This window comes from Sprattus sprattus, assembly GCF_963457725.1.
Source record: "Sprattus sprattus genome assembly, chromosome: 11".
Classification (NCBI taxonomy): domain Eukaryota; kingdom Metazoa; phylum Chordata; class Actinopteri; order Clupeiformes; family Clupeidae; genus Sprattus; species Sprattus sprattus.
The window spans coordinates 8849468-8869375 of record NC_137909.1 but is presented as its reverse complement, the minus strand read 5'-3'; positions in this window follow the sequence as shown (position 1 = coordinate 8869375).

The following is a 19908-nucleotide window of genomic DNA, read 5'->3' as shown; positions in this document are numbered from 1 at the left end:
GTGTGTGTGTGTGTGTGTGTGTGTGTGTGTGTGTGTGTGTGTGTGTGTGTGTGTGTGTGTGTGTGTGTGTGTGTGTGTGTGTGTGTGTGTGTGTGTGTGTGTGTGTGTGTGTGTGTGCGTGTGTGTGTGTGTGTGTGAGAGAGAGAGAGAGAGAGAGAGAGAGAGAGTAGTTGAGACTGGCTGCCACTGACGGGAATGAGAAAAGAGGAGAGTTTCAGGTCTAAGTGACACTGCTGAGCTCACACGGTGGGGAGAGTCCATACTGCAAACCATCCAAGGTTAGATTGTGTTCCACGCTTCACAGATTAACAGCTTTGCAGAGGTGAGAAAGTTAGAGGGAGATAAGGGAGGCAGTGGTAGATAGACTTGTCAATGTATTTGCATTCAGTGTGAGTACAGTATGTGATATACTCTCTATACATGCCATGCCTCACTGATTATTCTCATTGGGATACCGCAGATACACAGATTGAAAGACTGTGTATTCGTGTGTATATATGTGCTTGTGTGTCTGTGTGGGAAAAAGATGGACAGACAAAGGCCCTCCTTAAAAGGAATTGCATGAAAGCCACGCATCCTAAGGATGCACCATGCCCCTCAGATTAATTCTGCGTATCAGAGAGAAATAAATTGAAGTTGTTTTATCGGCAGAGAGAGAATAAAAAATGTGCAGCATGGCCCCTGCCTTAATTACCGGATTAACCATTTCAGCATATATTGCAGAGTGGTGAGCAGGAGAAAGAACGAAAAAGCGAATTACCCGGCCTCTCCGCTCTTCTCCATGCTCTGAATCACCCCATTGCTCTAATTAGATTTCAGATGAAAATCACCCAGCTGGTCAGCTAAGCTTTAGCTCTCCTTCATTCACACCCACCTCTACACACACACCTACACACACACCTACACACACACACACACAGACACACACACACACACACACACACACACACACACACACACACACACACACACACACACACACCTATGGCACTGGTCTGGACAAAGTCACTCTCAGCACGTTCGCTACAGGAGACGTTGGATGTAAATGTTTCCTGCTATCTCCATTTTCCTTTGTGAGATGGGAGAGGTCAGCGCTAAATGCTCAAAGTTAGCAGTGCTCCTTCAGAACGCCAGTGAAATGGGATCCTGCCACCTTGAAGTGGATTACCGCCTCGCAGCAGGTGAGTTTAATTTTACAAAAAGCAGGGGGAGGGACGGAGGGACGGAGGGGAGCCTCCCCAACTCAGACACCAAATCCAATCCAATCCCATTCATTCAGGCTCATTTGTTCCCTTAGCGTTAGCGTGTCTTCATCTTGTCTTTATTGTCGTCCTGGGAGTTCTGGGGGACCGGCAGCAAGCATTATGGGATGAGGCCTTTCCTGTTGACCTTTAACCCCAAGACCATGCCTAAATATCCCCCTGGGTCAGCCTTCAGAAACAACCCCCTCCCTTCTGCCCTCTGAAAGCTTTCAGTAATGAAATTTCATCCTGTTTGTGAGATCCCTCCTCCAACACCCAACCTGCACTCTGTACCCCAATATCCCTCCACCTGCAGGCACCATCCCCCTGTGGTCCTCTCTCTTCCTCTGTCTCTCTTTCAGTCTCTCTCTCTCACACACACACTTGCTCTCTTTCTTTTTCTCCGCCTCCCACTCCCTCTCTTTATCTTTTTCCATTCTGATATTAGTCCCTATTACTAGTTAAAGCAAATAAACAGTAGAGGTCATGACCTGTCTGAGCTCCTTACTGACTGGCAGATGAGGTCTGCTATGCCTCCCGGCACTAGCAGCAGGGCCTGTCTGAGCCGGCAGTAGCTCTGCTAACCAGAGCCAGAGGGTCTCACCGGCTGACTGACTGGCTGGCTGCAGTCACCTAACCCTTAACCGCCCCCATCCACCTTCTCCAGAGAGAGGACGACAGCAAGCGGTGACACTGGAGCCCAGTGTTTGTTCTGGGAGGGCTGAGCGCTGACTGTTGTTGCTTCGGAGCGGTTCTTGTCTCGCTCCTGCTGGGCTGGGCCGCGCGGGCCGGCCTGTGTAAACACACATGGAAAACCCATCCGAGAACCCGATCTGCATGTTTTGCTTTTGCTTAAATGAGCGTGTAGTATGTTTTGTCTCGGTTAAGGGGTTACAGGGCCTTTTTTTCCCGCCCCGGTGTGCCTTGTTCCACACTGGCCCCTTTTTCGTACAGGTAATTGGACAATAATTTGGCCGTGCTGTTCGAAATAGCTCCGGTGATTGGCAAGTTGAGTATTATACATTTCAGGTATTTTTGGAGCACTTGGGAAGGAAGCGTGACTTGCAGAGGGTTTTTTTTTTGCTGGTGGGTTGGGCTAGCGGGAACAGAGGTGGTGTTGTGTCCCGATGGTGTGCGGAGACTGCAGAGAGGCCGGGCTTGAGGAGGGTGGGAGCGGTGAGGGGTGGAGAGGCACTGAAAATGAATTTTCCACATAAGAGCCCAGCTGAGGGTCTGTCCGTGCTGACAGGACAGGCTGCGAGACGACTCTCTCTGCAGTCTGAGTGTGTGTGTGTGTGTGAGTTTGTGTGTGTGTGTGTGTGTGTGTGTGTGTGCTTAAGTAGGCCCTTCATGCTGTGTTTGTAAATTATGGCTATGGATGGTATGCCGGACATGTTTTAATAATATCTGGATGTACAGTATTTGACTGGATTTGATATCCATGTCTGGTCTTGTGACTGTAATAAATGTGCGTATGTGTGTGTGATGGCTTTGTAATATCTCTGTGTGTGTGTGTGTGTGTGTGTGTGTGTGTGTGTGTGTTTGAGAGCTCTCTCTCTCTCTCTCTCTCTCTCTCTCTCTCTCTCTCTCTCTCTCTCTCTGGTGTATCTGCGTATGAGAGTAGATGTCTGCTGAGTGAGTGTGTATCCATCTGTGAGGGCTCTCTCTTGAGGGTGTCTTTGTGAGTCGAAGAGCTCAGTATGATGTCCATGTGAGGATGTGTTGAAGGGCTGTATGTTTGTGTGTATGTGCCTCTGTGCGTGAGAGTAAATCTGTCTTGTGTGTGTGTGTGTGTGTGTGTGTGTGTGTGTGTGTGTGTGTGTCTGGTTTTATTAAAGGGTAGTGCCATGTGTTCCTGTTCCTAGTTGAAGTGCATGTCAGGGTCATGGCTGGGTTTGGGTTTCCTGTGGGGATTGGGGGGTGCAAGTGTAAGGGTGGTCTGAACAGTTGCGTGTGCGTGTGTGGTGTGGTGTGGACGTGTGCGTGTGCGTGTGCATGTTTGTGTGTGTGTGTGTGTGTGTATATGTGCGTGTGTATGTGTGTCTGCATTGATGGTTGAGCTCACCATTCTGTACTTGTGTGGTGGCGTGTGTTCAGTGGCATGTGGTGGGGCCCCATATGATCTCACATGAACAGAGGCATTGGGGGGGGGGGGGGGGTGGAGGGTGATGGAGGGTGGTCTGAGGGCCACACACAAAAGCAGAAGGTGCATGCGGGCGGCTAAGACCTGTTCGCACCATGCAGCACCTGTCCTGCCTCCTGCAGCGGGGCGGCTCTGTGCATGACCTGACCTGACCTGATTAAAAGAAATGAGATCAGCGCTTTAGCTGCATAAGAGAGAATCTGCTGGGGAGAAACAGGCCAAGACATGGCCAAGTCGTGCTTTGAGTTAGGAACTGTTTTTCCAGAGGCGTGGCTCAGCACAGTCGACCCAAAAGTGACCGCACTGTCCCCGAAGTGTTCTTGACGTGCTAATGTGCTCCGTGTCTGTGCATGAGTAACTGGTTTTCATCCCCAAGTGTTTGTAGTTTTTCTGTTTGGACCCCCCCACCCATCTACGCATCCACGCATCCATGGTAGTGTCTATAAATATCACTGGAGATCATATATGAAGCCTGGTAATGCAGAGCCAGGGGCCATCACTGTCTGATCCTCTGCAGAACCCTCTAATTAAAGAGGGGGAGAGAGGGAATGGATTGTTGCTAGGGAGAGAGAACGAAAGAGAGGAAGTGGGAGAGTGGAAGGGAGTGAGGGCCTATGATTGCACCACGCTTGAAACAGGAGTGGGACCGTGAGTAAGAAGATGTGGGGGCGGATTACACAACCTGATTTTCTTTTTATTGTGACTGTGAGGCAAAAGAACACCAAATGCACCCTTATGAGGCACAAATTGTCCCGCAGTGCACAATGGTGCCCAAAACCCAAGTGAGTTACATTGGGGGGGGGGGGGGGGGGGGGGGGGGGGGGGGGTTGCAATACGTTTTCCTTTTATAGACATGCTTTTGTTTGTATATGAGAGAGCAAGGCAGAAGGGGGAGAGAGCGGTAGAGTGGGGTAGAGAGAGAGAGAGAGGGGTAGAGAGCGGGTGAGTGCGAGAAAAAAGGAAGGCCTGTCTTTCTTTCAGCTTCCTCTTGAATTTTTGAGTGCGGTGCTCAAGCTCTCAGTGAGGTAAACACAATTACAGCTTGAACATTTTCACCGGCTTTTGTTGCTCTTAATGCGCTTGGCTCGTAGCTGCAGCAGCCTGCCTATTAGGCAGAGAAATGGATCAGTGTCCCTGGCTCTCATACAGCAGGCCCGTGAGACCCTGGGCCTGGCCATTGTCACAGAGCACGGCCCAGCCCAGCCAAAGAGCCGCTTTGTCCGTCAGCCGTCCGGGCACACAACCCTTCCAACGCCTCAAACTGCGGCACCCCGCAGACCACTAAATCCAATACATTGTTCCGGAATTTTCCAAACCTGCACGTGTCCCTGGCAGGGGACGGGAGATCCGGTGGGTGAGGGTTGGGAAGCCAGCCGTGACTCTCAGACAGGGGCTAAGATGGATCAGCATGGTCTATAAAAGCTGCCTGAATACCAAACAACCAAATACGGTCAGGAAAGAAGTATTTTCTTTTCCATATTCAGAATCATTCTCTATTGTTATACAACCCAGACTTGAACCAGACCTATTCAGGGAGAAGCGTAGGTGCTCAATTCTGAACCCACAAACACAAAGCAGAGAAAACGGCTCAAAGTTGTGGTTTATTTAGCATAAGAACTAATTTCGGGTCACAAAAGTTAGCATTCCTTTCCTCCCACCATTGATTACACTATTAACATAGACCAGTCCTACTTAACAGAGCCACGGCCGTGTGGAAGCAGTGTAGTTATTGGTTGGTGTGGCTCATTAGCCTACAGGAATTAAGGAGGCGCTTTTGTGTTGTGCTTTACTGAAGTCTCTGAAAGCCTTCCAACCTCTCTTTATTTGTGCACTGCTGTTCCGAGATCCTTGCTAAAGTGGATAAAGCCGGGGTATAAATGTTTAATGCCCGTGCAATGGAAACTCATAAGAACTATGTGGGACGAAACTAACAATTAGAAGACTTTAAAAAGACCAGGAACATTCCGTATCGGGGTCCAAGAAGAGAATTATATGCTTTGCATGGGGTTGAAGCTCTCCGCACGTCCAGCTGGATGCCTTCAGACTTAATGGACATAGGCCTGATACGGCAGTCTACAAGTCTAGTCATGAGTTTTGTAAAGACATTACCACCATTTTGTCTTACAAACTTACAGATTTGTGCTCCCTCACAACAGAGAGACAGATCAAGGGTAGAGAGAAAGAGAGAGAGAGAAAGAGAGAGAAAGAGAGAGAGAGAGAGAGAACAGATGAGTAAATCGACGCACTGTTGCCACTTACCAAGTGGCCCAGTTCCCTTCTCCCCCAGAGACTGACTACATATGTCTGTCTTTCCTCACCCGCGCTCTCGCTCTCTCCCATATAGACTTCATTTGGCTCTATTTCGCAACGATTCCAATCAATCTGTTGAGGTCTGCCTGTAAAAAAAAAGAGAGCAAAACATCCTCCTCAATGTGCAAATCACAGGGGAAGGTTATAATGACACGAAGTACTCCAATTATTACATCCCCAGCGGAGCAGCGCTTACTGTTTCTGCACCCAGGGGATTCTGGGTAGGGGGAAACTGAGCCTGAGCAGCAATCAACGGCTGAATGCTAGGGAACTGCACGCTGCAGGGCTGCTGTGTCACTTGACAGCGGGAAGAACTCTTGCAGAGTTTTCTGTGCTCGCCACGGTCTCTCTGACAATGTCATTACAATGATGTAACACCTGTCGTTGGGTGTCATGGCACCACAGTCCTGCCAGGCTGATCGTGTTGCAGTGTGAGTGTTGCTAGGTAGATTGTGATACCACGTTTCACACTCAGGTTGTCTTTTCAGAGGTTTTTTGTTTTCAAGCATGTGACCAAAACAAATATATATATATTTTTTTTGTTGTGAGATACAACCCCTTCACACTGTGCACTGTCACTGTGACTACACTGACACTCATCAAATGTCGTGGTCACAGGACTAACATGAGGGTCAGGTTTCATACCACATTTTCTAAAATGCGAGGTTAAGAGTGCTGTTTCTCCAACCATTCATTTCTTCAACAGACTGCAAAAACCACTGGAATCTGAACCAGCTAGACCACTCTGATTTGTGGTGGCCCTCACCTCAGCAGACCCTGGTAGGGGACCGCAGAAATCCAAGCACACTTTCTTGCAACCGGTGGAATAAAGGTTGATATTTTTCTTTTTTTTTAAATCTCTGACTTTAGTTCTCCAGTTCTTGAGTCACTCCGAAACCTTTGTCAGCAAGTACAGGACTCTACTCAGTATGACCTGCCTTCTGTGTCTTTAAAAAGCTGCTCAGAAGCATTCTCTGGACATCCTTGAAGGCGAGCCGAGCATAGCTGATCTTCTTGCTGTGGTAATCTCTGTACGAAGTCGATCACAACGTCGCCAGTTTGCGTCAGCCATCCATCTACGCCACAGGGTTTCATTTCGTTTCCCTGTTTCCCTAAACCTTAAATGGTAATGCAATCAGAAAATAATGATCAGCGCTTGCAGAGGTTGCTTGCATTGTTTGATTCCATGCTTTTTTTTTATTGTTTGTGTTATCATTCTGCCATTCACTGAGCTGATTAACACACCAGCTCACATGAAGTAAGTGACTGCACCACCAGGCACGACCAGGGAGTTTAACAACTGCCGGATGGATCAAGGACGTCAGGTGGAGGTTTTGTACGCTGGATGACATAGTGCAGATTCAACAGATCCTTAGCTCTTTTCAATGTGACCCCCTTACAGCTGAGGGGTGCCAGAAATAGTGAACAATGTACAGTGAACAACCAGGCAAATTGAGTTCATTAGAAAATGTGCTTATGTCACTTGTGATTTATGAGGAAGAGGCACTGCTTCAGTTCTCTTCTGATGTCCTTGAGACATGAAGAGAGAAGGGAAAAAACTCACTCTGCTCAAGTGCCAATAAGCTCCTTCTTCTTCTTTCTGGCTTTCTCTCTAGCTATCTCTCTCTCTCTCTCTCTCTGTTGCTTTGTCTTGTCTCTGTATGAGGCTGAGCACACAGACCCCTTAACAATGGTACATGTTTTGGCTGGTATATGGGGTGAAGCCAAAATCCGTTTCTCTGATCCTATTGATGTCTCGGCTTAGTTTTAATTGCGGAGGTAGTTATTTGGAAACGCTGTGTCTCTTTTGGATTTCATCACATTCCCCCCAGCGCTGTAGCTGTGAAACGTATCACCATGGGAAGAACGGCATCCTGTGGCACGTTTTTGGGGGTACGTATTTATCTGTGCCGATGAATTGTAATCTGTGCTGAATAACGTCAAGGTCTTTTTTCTCGGAGGCCGCAGTGCTTTGTGCTCTTGTCAGACTAAAGAGTAGAAGCAAGCATCAACCGACTTAGTTTTTTTTCTAGGCAAAACTCGAGGATGAGGTGACCGATGGAAATGAGTGTGCTCATCATTATCATTCTGTCCTGTGACAAATAACACTTGTATCCTCTCTTCTCACACTCATACATGAAAAGGATAGAGGGAGGGACAGAGAGAGAGAGAGAGAGAGAAGTGGAAGAATGGCCTTAGATGAGTCCCGAGAGTGTTTTTTGTTTTGTTTTGCTTTATGGCGGCATTAGTGGTTGACATTCACAGCTGGATTGTGCCAGAGCTGAATTGTGCGTGAGGGAGGCTCTTCACCTTGCAAGACCAGCTTTCTAGGGCTATCGAGGGGCGAAACACACACACACACACACACACACACACACACACACACACACACACAATCCATGAGCAGGGGAAGGGAAGCATCTCTGAAACACAAACACGCCAGCGCCCTACTTAAAAGGGGAAAAAAGTACTTCCACAAGTTCCTCCCTTCATGCATTTGAAATACTCATAAAAAAGCAAAACTGGAAGAAAAAAAACGCTGCAGGTTTGTTGTGTAGTTTACATAAATATTAAATTGTCTAATTAACTGTTCCACAATACCTCAATTAGTCACACAGTAGGACACCTCTGAGAGGCTGGTGCTCCACTGAATGTAAATACTCCATACTTCCTCTTAGTATTCCACATATGTAGCGAGTGTCACAGGGACATGTTTTTTTTTCTGTTGTCGCTCTACGCTAATGCCACCGCTGCTTATCACAGCTTATGAGCAGCCTTGGCCAAAACACCTGCCGAGCTAATCCCATTGCAGAACCCTGTAGCTGATTTTCATGATTGGCCATCATTATATGCTTGGCTCTGTGCCCCCGGCCCTCAGGGTGCTGATTTAAAAGATATCTATCCAGGGTGAGGGAGAGCAGACACCTCTTTGATTCTCTGTGAGTTTTTCAGGGACAGACTGGGAGATGGTCAGGCTGCTTTTCTGGCCACATGGGATGGCTGTTTAAATATCCATCGCATTTGCTTCGCAGAGAGGAAATGGTGCTGGGGAGTTTTATTTAGTTCACACTCTTTATCTTTTTCTCTGTCATTTCTTCTTCTGCGAAAAGTGAGAGAATACTCTTCTCTTTTTCCTATGGCACATCTTTTTGGCGTTGGGTTTTGAAAGGCAGCTGGTGGGAGAGGTTTAAAGCAGTTGTGGTAATTCGGTAAAGCCACTTTAGCGCTGTCGTCTAAACCATCTGTTTTCATCCACTGGCAGACTGATGAAAAACGGGCTAATTGGAGTTCAGCGCCTACCAGCACAGCAGAGGAGACTCGCTGTCCTACACCATTCCAAGAGATGGAGGTAATGGTTGCTTTTCACCGCACACACACTCACACACACACACACACACACACAGTTGTACACAATGTATACAAAGTACACACAGACAGAGTTATACCACTTTAAGGCAAACATTTCCACTAAGTGTAATTACAGAAAAGTTTGCGGTGGCGTCTGTGTTCAGTCACAGGAGATAGAGAGAGAACGAGAGAGGAGACTGAGGGACTCAACAGCTCTAAGACTAGGGAAAATTAAAATGATGAAGATGAAAATCCTCAACCCCACAGCAGCCTTACCTTACTCCTCTCAGCACAGATACACACACACACACACACACACACACACACACACACAGAGTATGGCAGAGTAACCCCCACATCCCACAAGCTCATCTACCCGTCCCTTTGACGAGCCATGGTGAACCACTGATTCTCTGAGCAGCACATGCTCCCCTCGCTGCTCTCATTAGATCCCTTATGCGCTCCACAGCCACAGAGGCGGCAGCAGCGGCGGCAGCAGCGGCGGCAGCAGCGGCAGCAGGCGGCCCAGATCAGATCAGCGTCGCTGCCGATCGCTCGCCACCGATTAAGCTCACAAAGGGACGGCCATCCGGAGGAGCCATTGCCATGGTCTCCGCGGCAGCAGCCTTTTCATGTGGAAAATTGCACCCCAAAGAAGCTGAGCCAGGAGAGAGGCGAGCAAGATGTGACAGCCCGCGGGCATCTGCTCCTCTGGGATGATATCTCATCCACACACACACACACACACACACACACACACACATGCTCACACTCACACTCACACACACACACTCTCTTACACATACAGATGCAATGTTGGCTGTTCACTCCAGTACACCCACACACACACACGCACACATACACAAGTAGCTGCACAGTATAGGCTGTTTACGCCAATACACACACACACACACACACATTCAGATGTACAATGTAGGTTGATCATCCCAATGTACACACAAACACACACACTAGCTAGATCTGGGAGGAGAACCAACCACCACATGCCACATCATGTTTTATGCAAACAGCATGTGTTGGCAGCTGAGAGCAAAGTCATTAGTTTGGAATAATGTATATGAACGAGAGCAAATCACAGGGACGAGAGAGGAAAGCGAAAAAAACAAGAAGGATGGGAAGAATGGAAAGCAGAGAGCGAAGAGAGTCAGTGCGGAGGGATGAGAGGAGACACTGAGCATGGGAGCGTGGGGGAAAAGCTAGAGGACATATCGTTTCCTCTCTCCCTCATGTTTCAGTCCTAAGCTCGTTCCTTTGGATGGATTGAGGTGCAGTAATCAAGAGAAAAGCTCCCTCTCTCCTCACCCCCCACCCCATCCCGTCTCCCCCAGCCGATTTCCCGCCACCAATCCATAGGCTAATTAATAGAAAGCTTTGAAAGGGTTACCCCCCACCCCCTTCTCTGTCTATAGGGATGCATAAATCAACATCACTCTCTTCTTAGCTCCCCATATAGTGTCTGCTTCAGGACAAGCTCCACGATGCAGACACACCCTGTCACTCACACACACACACACAAACACACACACAGACACATGCCGAGTTCTAGCCCTGCCACATCTGAGCCCATTAACCAAATGGATTTAGTGAAGAGGACGGGTGGCCGTACAGGAGCTATTCAGATGGAATGATAGAGGGAGAGTGAAGGAGTGAAGGAGTGAAGGAGAGAGAGAAGGCAGGAGACGGGGGAGCGGAAGGCAGCCAGAATGGACATTATTGGTCCCTGCTGTTCTGTTCGTTAGCTTGGAGGAGAAAAAGCCACTCTGGCTTAACCAATGTTACGGGGCCGTGCGCACGATGAAAAGGCCATGAAAAGCAATTCACAAAGAGCATCGGAGAAATAAATACTGGCGAGGAGGGCCAGGCCCAAGTTGAAAAAACAAGCTGGCCAAGCCAGTTCAATTGAAAGACGCAAATTCCAATGGATCCCTGCTCATCTGAATTAATCCATGCGGATATTTATGTGCTGCTAATAGTTTAAACGAGGAGAATTGATGCCCCGTCCTGCTGTCACAGCAGACACTCATCCAGCTGCCCTTCAAATATTGACAAGATGTTTTGGTCACGTTTCAGCGGAAATGCCATAGCAGCCTCTGAAAGCATTTAAATATAGTGGAGCATGTGTCTCTGTTTCTGCCGCTATGAATAGAGGTGTATTTCGGACGGGTCGACCGGCACCCCTGGGGTGTTAAATGGAATTCTTAATGGAAGTGTCACACTGCCTGAGCTTTGTCAGGTTTCACCCACTGGAGAGGCTGGGTACAGACACAGACACAGACACAGACACAGACACAGACACAGACACAGACACAGACACAGACACAGACACAGACACAGACACAGACACAGACACAGACACAGACACAGACACAGACACAGACACAGACACAGACACAGACACAGACACAGACACAGACACAGACACGTAGAGGGAGAGGGAACCACAACAACACATTTGTAAATACTGCACAACCTGCCGCATTCAGTGCAGTTGTTGAGTGACCATAACTTCTCTTAATACTTGCTCAGTTGGTTTCCCCTGGTGTTTTGATACCCATCCACTGTAAGCAGCTGTCAACACACACTCTCACCAAGCTCTACACATACAGACTGAGACTACCCTGGCATCTCTCTCAGAGGCTCTCAGGCTTGACAGGTTTCATTACTTTGACCAGTCAAAAAATGTGTGTGACAGAAATACACTGCCATGTTGATTTCTTTTCACTTTCACTGATTCCACTCGAAGGTGGGATCAGCAGCTCAGCTGTCATCCAGAACTGTTGCAACGTTTGCCAATGTACTCCTCACCCTCTGGCAGGCATCACCTCAGTATGTACTATGACAGGACCAGAGGAGTTTGGTTTGTTTACTAACACCTCAGTATGTACTATGACGGCAGTATGTACTATGTCAGGACCAGAAGGGTTTGGTTTGTTTACTAACACCTCAGTATGTACTATGACAGCAGTATGTACTATGACAGGGCCAGAATGGTTTGGTTTATTTACTATCAAACCAGGTACAACAAGTGTCTACCTGTCAATTCTCTGCTCTCTCCAAAGTAACATATGTGATCTCAAGAAGAGACTCTGAAGTGAAGACTGGTTGGAGGAGACATGTTTGCTTTGGAGCTTTTCAGTTTTTGGAGTTGAAAAACAGCTTAATTCTGCTATAATCATTAATTAAACATTTAAAAGTGCTGTGTTATGGTATAATCTTACTTATCCATCAATGCATTTAAATTTGTTGAATTTATAACTCTACCCTAGTGTCAGCTTCATGCTTTTCCCTCGGATTTTTGGTGCAAGCTGCCAGTCCTGTCGATGGACAGAAGTAGTGGTTGGTGCATTTAAGTAAGGCTCCATTGTCAGGATGGCCTGATTTAGAGAATGGCTTTGATTTAGAGCCGGTTCGTTATTTATCCCTTTCTGCGAGGCTATGACTAGGGAGGCTCTTTGGTAGTAAACAAGCTGTGGGCCTGATGTACTCCAACAGTAAATCTGCTGCCACAGTCCCTCTCCCCTGCCCATCCCACCAACAGTCATTATTCCCATTAGAAAATCGCAGCACAGCACTATCATCCCACAGACAGAGGGGAGAAAAATTGGCCCGAGTGGCCAAATGCCACCAAATACAGACAAATGGCCACAGGACGCTAATGGTAGCAGGGAAGCTACTCAAGGGGCTGGAGTTTGGAGAATGCTGCTGCTTTTAAGGGTGAAAAAAAACCTTTACCGCAGCAACCCAGAGCCATGGATGTTACCACAATTCCCATGTCCGGCTCATTTTTCCTCCTTAAAGTTTTGTTCTCAGACATCTCTATAAAACATCTCTCAGAGGTGTCTGTTGGTTTTAAGTTGGGCTTGAAGTTGGGCTGGAAGTTAGGGGTATAACTGCTGTGGTTTTGAAGGCATTTACAAGATTCAGAATTGTGCAAAGTGCCTGTGTTGCTGGCGTATGGATAATTGAACTGACAATTAATCGAGGTGACAGACTCATTTGGTTTGTTTTTATCCGCTACTTGCTCATACGTATTATGTATTTTTAAAACAATGCTCATATTGGCACTTTCTGAAGTTTTTCAGTAAACATTGTATGTGCTCCTGGTGCCGTTGTATTGTTTTATAACTCCAGAAGTAGATGGCTACCTCTAGGTACTGTAGAAGTGCATGGTCAAATAATAAGTGTTGAGAGAAAACAGATGTGTAAGCTGTTTTGAAGCTTGTGTAACATGTTTTGGAGCTTAAATTAATTACATTTTTTTTCCAGGACAAATTAAGCAACAGACTCTGTTTTTTATCTATTAAAGTAAATGGGATTTATTTTAAGATTGCTTACTGGCTGGGAGCTCTGGTATCATTAAATTATAGTGAAAATGAGAGGAAAGACCTTAGACTGCCAGGGCTGTTAATCTTCTGGGGTAGTTGATCATGCACATACTGCACACTGTGACCCATAGTCTGGATTAATAGGGACCGCATACCCAATACATGGTTAGATAGTCAATTTTTCTAATGTTGGAGTATCTCATCATGACAGTATTATATTTGGCTGGCCATGCCATGCCATGCTGGCGATGCTTAATACTACATGTTCATTGAGATGCTTAAATCCAAACCAACATACATTACAGGTACTGCATCTTCTTGGTCAGACCAAACCAATGACCCTGAATGGTGTTGAGCAACGTGAGTACCTATCTTATCTAATCTTTAGCTGTCCATAAATCCTCTATGAAATGAAACATTTTGAAGGAAACGATTGAGGAAAAAAATGCTTTTCATCTCCAAAATTTCACCACAAAAAGATTTTGACCTTAGCTTGAAAATTGTATCCTTTAGAGTCACAAAAATATGCACCTGCTCTACGGTCACTATTATGTGCAATTACCAGTTGAAAGGCTCAGCTGTTAGTCATAATTCTTTTAAAAGCTCTACAGCTTTGTGTGATGCCTGTACTGCGCCTTAAAAACTAAATTGATGCACGATCCCTTGAATTGTAACTCCACCCACCACATCATTTTGCTAAATGCAAAAAAGTGCAAAGGGCTGAAAGGGGGAGGGGGGGGGGGGGGGTAAACTCTTGTGAATGATGGGTCCCAATGAGACTCACACACACGGGTGGTGACACTTAAAAGTGGACCTATTATGCTTTTCAGTTTTTTTCCCCTCTGCTTTAGAGCGTTATATAGCTTTTTGTGCAGGTAAATGGTCTGCAAATGGGGGAGGACTTCAAGACAGGAGCTCTTAACAAAGTGTTTCACACAGGGGGTGAAGAGAGATCAGTGAAGCATATCAATTTATTCTAGTAGACCCTAAAAATTATGAAATTATGAACACCGAAAATGAGCATAAGAGGTCCTCTTTAAAGTATTTGTTAAAAATCTATAGGTCACTGTCCCCAAGGCTATTAACCTTCCATTATTACAGAAAGTTGCCATGTAACTGGTACAGTGATTATCTCACTTCCTCTGCCATAAGCTCTGTCGAGTGCCTGGGTTTCTGGAGACCAATGCATGCTTTCAGGTCACCCAAAGTCTCATTCAAATGCAGTTAATTGTGGATGATCTTTGTGGGTGAATCCCTTTTGAGTGATCGGACTGAGTGAACACCACATCGATTAATATGGCTCAGAGGCCCACTCTCTCTGTGTCCTCCCTTCCCTCAGCCCTTTAAGTATCCGGGAATGCCCCTTTCCCTGGGGGCCATTGGTGGTGAGCGAGAGGTGGTATTGGAGTTCAAGGGAGAGCAGGGGCCTGTAGGGGGCCTGTAATGGTCTGAGTTTATTAAAAGAAATGGTATGTCAAAATGAGACTCTGGTCCTCACCCAATGGGCGCCAGTGATGTCTCCATGCCCGTGTGGCTGAGTGGAATGGGCTTTGTGGGGGAGGCTCAGGGCTTATTCAGTGGCCATTTGGAGTGGACAGGAATAGATTGAGGACGAATCAGGATTTATTGTCTTTCCGTGAGACATCTTTGCAGTGCTCGACGATAAATGCAGCATGCTGATGCAATGAACAGCCTGCTTTTTTTGGAAGCTATCAAAAACAGAAAACTAATTGGAAGCACTCCCAAGAAAAGAATTAAGGATGGCAGGGAGAGAAACATAACATTTGTGTTGGAAACGGGAGGTGTAGCTCGGGGAGAAGTGGAACGCCAGCCTGGTCTCTCTCTTTCAAGGTTATCGCGCTTTTCCAAAACCGCAGCACTGACGATAAGGACTTGGATCTGTCCTCATATCCTGTTTAATCATATCGGTCAGCATGTGTGGCTTGAGGGGGTGGACTTGTGGTCGCCTCTTTGTGCAAACACACAGCACTGCCTCCAGGACTCTCTGCCTGATTCTGACCCCACAAAAAGCAATAAGAATGCCAAACCTCAAACTCCTCAAGCCCAAGCACAATATAGCCTGTGATTATCCCAGGGCTGAATTAAATTAATTATGCCGGCGAGATTGTTTTGCTATTTCTAATGTAGCATTCGTTGGATGTTCGCTCGTGTGTGGAATTAGGCCGCCACCGGGGGATATTTTAATAGCTGCAATAAGAGACCCAATAGAAGTTGCCCTTGACTGCAGCCAGGAGACTCTCCCTGTTGCTGGAGATCTTTTAATCCCCCCCTCTCTCTGACTCATCCTCAGGCTTCCGGTGGCAAGATGGAGCCCCTCTCTACAGAGGAGTTGGTCTGATGATCACTACATCAACAACGGCTCAGAGCTCCTCCACACTGAAACAGTATGCTCATCTCTAATGTTACACACCACTTGGCTCTCACACTGGGATATTCTAAATGCGTTGATATTTAAATTATACGGCTAGGATTAGCTACGCATTAGGCTCCATTTACACGACTGTAAATGGCCCTGACTGATCAGTCATCCAGAGTAGGGACAGAGTTACACTTAATTAAATGTTATTCTATGTATGGGCCCGACGGATCACTGTTATTTATGCGATAGCGTGTCAGTGCTGGTGAGTTGTACAGCCCAGTGGAAGTTGAAGTGAAAATTGTGTAAAATGTGCAATAAGCATTTCGTTTACATTTTTAATTCAATCTGTTTGTGGTACTCTGAAGTTATGTTTCTTCGATGAGCACCCATATGCTGATGCTGTGAATGCCTCAGAAATTGCTTCAGATGGTTTGCTTCAGATTAAACCAGTCTGGCCCAAGAGCAATGGCTTGTACTCGACTCTGTTTCCATGGGAGATGCTTTGTAACAACCCAAAATAACGAGGTACTGGCAGTGTCTCTGTATTACTCTAAAAAAGCACACCAAACTAATAATATATGAGGTTAAACTGTCCATTTTTACAGTGAGCCGTTCCAATCCAAAATTACAGCCTGCAGGAAAAAGTGGATCCCAAAAGGAAAATGACTGTGCCCACTTGGATCATCTGGCAGGATAATCTCCTTGCGTTTAGGAAGCAGGAAGAGCAAAGCCTGACGTTGTTTACTCTGGGCTGACCGAGCTGAACCGATCAGCTCACCATCTGCATGGCTGGGGCTGGGTTCAGACGCACTCATCCTCCCCCAGCACACAGTGTAATTCAGGCACCCCGCACGGGCGCTTCAATTTGCAGATACGGCATGCCAAATGTATTTAAAGCTCTTGGACCCAGAGTCGGGACCTGCCAAAAAGAGAGCCTTTGTGTGTACTGGAAAGATGATAACACATGGTATGGGGATACAGGGTGTCTCATGTCGTGTTTTGATCCAACCGAGCAAACTTTTGGAGCCATCGGCAGTTTGGACAAGCAAAGCTGGAAATCTTTATTCCTGCAGATGGTGGCGAACCTGCAGCTGCCACCTCATTGCGCTGTTTTCAAATTCAACACAGGTTCCAGACTTGCCAAAGCTTTTACCTTAACGATCTGAATTTGAATTAATGCTTGGGAGAAGTATTTAAGATTATCATTGTGTTCATGAATAAAAGACGCTTTGAAGGTCTGCCTCATTTTTTCTCACTTTCCTCAAGTGACTCCATCCACCAAAAGATATTTCTGAGTGAGCTGCTGATTCCACCGTACTGTCACCAATTATCATGATATATTTGTTTGAGGAAAAGTTTAAATCAGGTAGGTGACATCAATTGCCACAATTTTTGTGCATTAGCAAGCTAAAATGGGTAATAATCGAACACAAAGCCGCTGCAAATGGTTGGAGAATGGCCTGGATTATGATTGAATAAGTTTGCCATCAGCAGTCCCAGCCAACCTGCAGTCTGTGACTGTGACAGTGCCAGGCGAGGGCTGCCTGCAAAACACTGAGGAATATCTCAGACAAAGCCTGAATCAACTGAGGTCTGCAAATACACAGGTAAAGGAGGTGGTTTGAATAGGACCCGTTTAACGTTCCTCGCCTGTCAGTGTGTCTCAAATGCCAGATCATTGTAGATCAGGTGAGTATGGCCCCCAAAAGTGTCACTCTCACCTCACACCTTAAAACAATGCTTTTCTGTCCACACAGGGTGATGGCCTATTTGTTGTGACCTCTCAGCCAACAGAATTGTGATGCAGTTCATGACTGAGAAGTAAAAACCTGTTTGAGAGGACAAGGTGCAGTCTCAGATGAACCTGTCCTCTATCCAGCCCGGTGAACACCAGCCTCAAACTGTTGACACAGTTAAGGATCTCTACCTCAGGCCCCTGTTCTGCAGAACATTTTCAGGAAGCTAGGCTCTGATAATTAGCTGGATAACTACAAAGCTATTAACCCCACACGTGCTTTTTCTGGCGTCGAGGGCTAATATTAGATGGCTTAATTGGCCTCTGTGGTTTGCTCTGTGGCCTAATTCCAGTTTGGTGCCTTGATGCTCACAAGAATACAGCTAATTTGTCTTATCACTTTTTTATTTTAAAGAAGAGGCATTTGATCACTCAGTAGCCTGTGTATGTGCCTCAAAGGTACTGTAAGGTAGAGAACATTTGGAATATGACTAAACAAAACACTGTCCTCTTTTTAACACTTATTTTTCTGCTGTGATGGGAACAGATTGCTCCTTTGTGTGTCTGAGCTAATCAGACAATTCGTTTTGCTAGAGTACAACCACCTATTCTAGGTCTTGCTTCTGAAATTGATCTTCAGGTCTAGGGAAAGCGAACAATGATAACTTTCTCTAATAGCCCCCTCAGTCAGCCTGCCAAATTCTTATTGTAATAATGACCCGGTGAAACAAATTGTAGGGTAGACTCAGGCAAGGTGGAATGGACCCCAGCATCAATTCCCTATGATGCATCAGTTTCTCACATGCCCTGTGGCAAAGCTTTTTGCTATCAGTCAGCTGCAGCAAAACCAACAGCTGTAGAGCCAAAATAAAGTAAAATGTTAACTAGGCAACCAGACGGTCTTCTACACAGAGTTATACAGCAAATGGCATAAGAAAGCAATCTGCACAGTGCACAACTTGTGTTTATTTGTCTTGCTCTCTTTCCATTGTTTCTCAGCAGAACAGAGGCACTCCTATGTGTGAGCATGCAAGGTGCGACCGCACAATGAGATTGGCTCTTCACTGACACAGGCACCCATCAGCTCCATGAGCGAGGACCCAATCTTGGAGATGTCTCACCAGCACAGAAAAGGGCAGGCAAGGGGGGTCTGGAGAGTCAAGATGAGATTAGAACATCTGCTTCCCCTCCGCCACCCTCTCTGTCTCCAAACTCCTCCGCAAGGCTGTTCCCCCGAAACCAGCATTGCCAGGGTTCACCATAACAACAAAGGAGCCCTTGTCTGTGGTGAGTTGACGCTATGTCTGGCTATCTTTTTTTCTATGTCTGCCTCCTATCGGATTTCATTATGCAATGACATTGCCCTTCCCTGACCAACAGGTTTCATCTGGAGGTTAATCATTTCTGTGCCACTTGTGATAGATTGCAAACCAGGATGGAATCGTTTTACTTGTTGCAACACTGTGAATCGGTGCAAATTAATCTGGAGTGAAATCTATGTGAAAATGCCTGATATATAGATTAAGTATAGCCGTTGGTAGGTTGCATTCAGGGGAAGATGGAGTTCTTCGGAGCTCTGAACACACTGTGGCCTCATTCATCACTCTTCCCTCTAAAATGTACAACGAATGAGCTGAGAGCTTAATTTGATTAATTAGTAAATGAATCAACATCATTGGAGTTACAAAGTGTATAAAATTGCAGCAAGATGGGTGGGTGGGGGGGGGGGGGGGGTACCATTTTGGGGTGACATTCACACAATTGGAATCTGTAATAGAAACAATTCTGATAAATGTGAGCTATTTCAGTTATTTCACCCCTCTGAGACTGAGCTACTTTTGGTAACAAAGAGACCAGTCCTTCCACGTAAAAAAAATCAAAAGGTAATTGAAATTTTCCCCTGATGTACCCATTCTACAGAGGAAAATCTGCAAAAAAGGGCATCAGGTTTTTAGCACATTGTGTAAAAGAAAGCAAAAAAAGAGATATCCCAACTCACAGTCAGTCTGTCAAATGTCATCTAAATGTGAATTTGAAGTGTTTCATTAAAGAGAAGAGCAAAAAGAGAGAAGGGAAGAGAGGGCAAATCATGACACCGCCTGCAAGATGCGAGGCCATTTCAGGTTTCAGTGATTCTAATAGAATCAGTCTTGACTAGCAGAGCCGTTGGATCACAGAGCTCCACTGTGCTCCTTGTCCGAATCTCAGTTTAAACATGTCACCTAAGCAAGGTTAAACAACAACAGGACACCTTTGAGCTCACCCCTCTTAGTGTGTGTGCTGCGTGTGTGTGTGTGTGTGTGTGTGTGTGTGTGTGTGTGTGTGTGTGTGTGTGTGTGTGTGTGTGTGTGTGTGTGTGTGTTTGCCAATGTTCAAATGTGCTCTCATATCTGAGGCCAAAAACC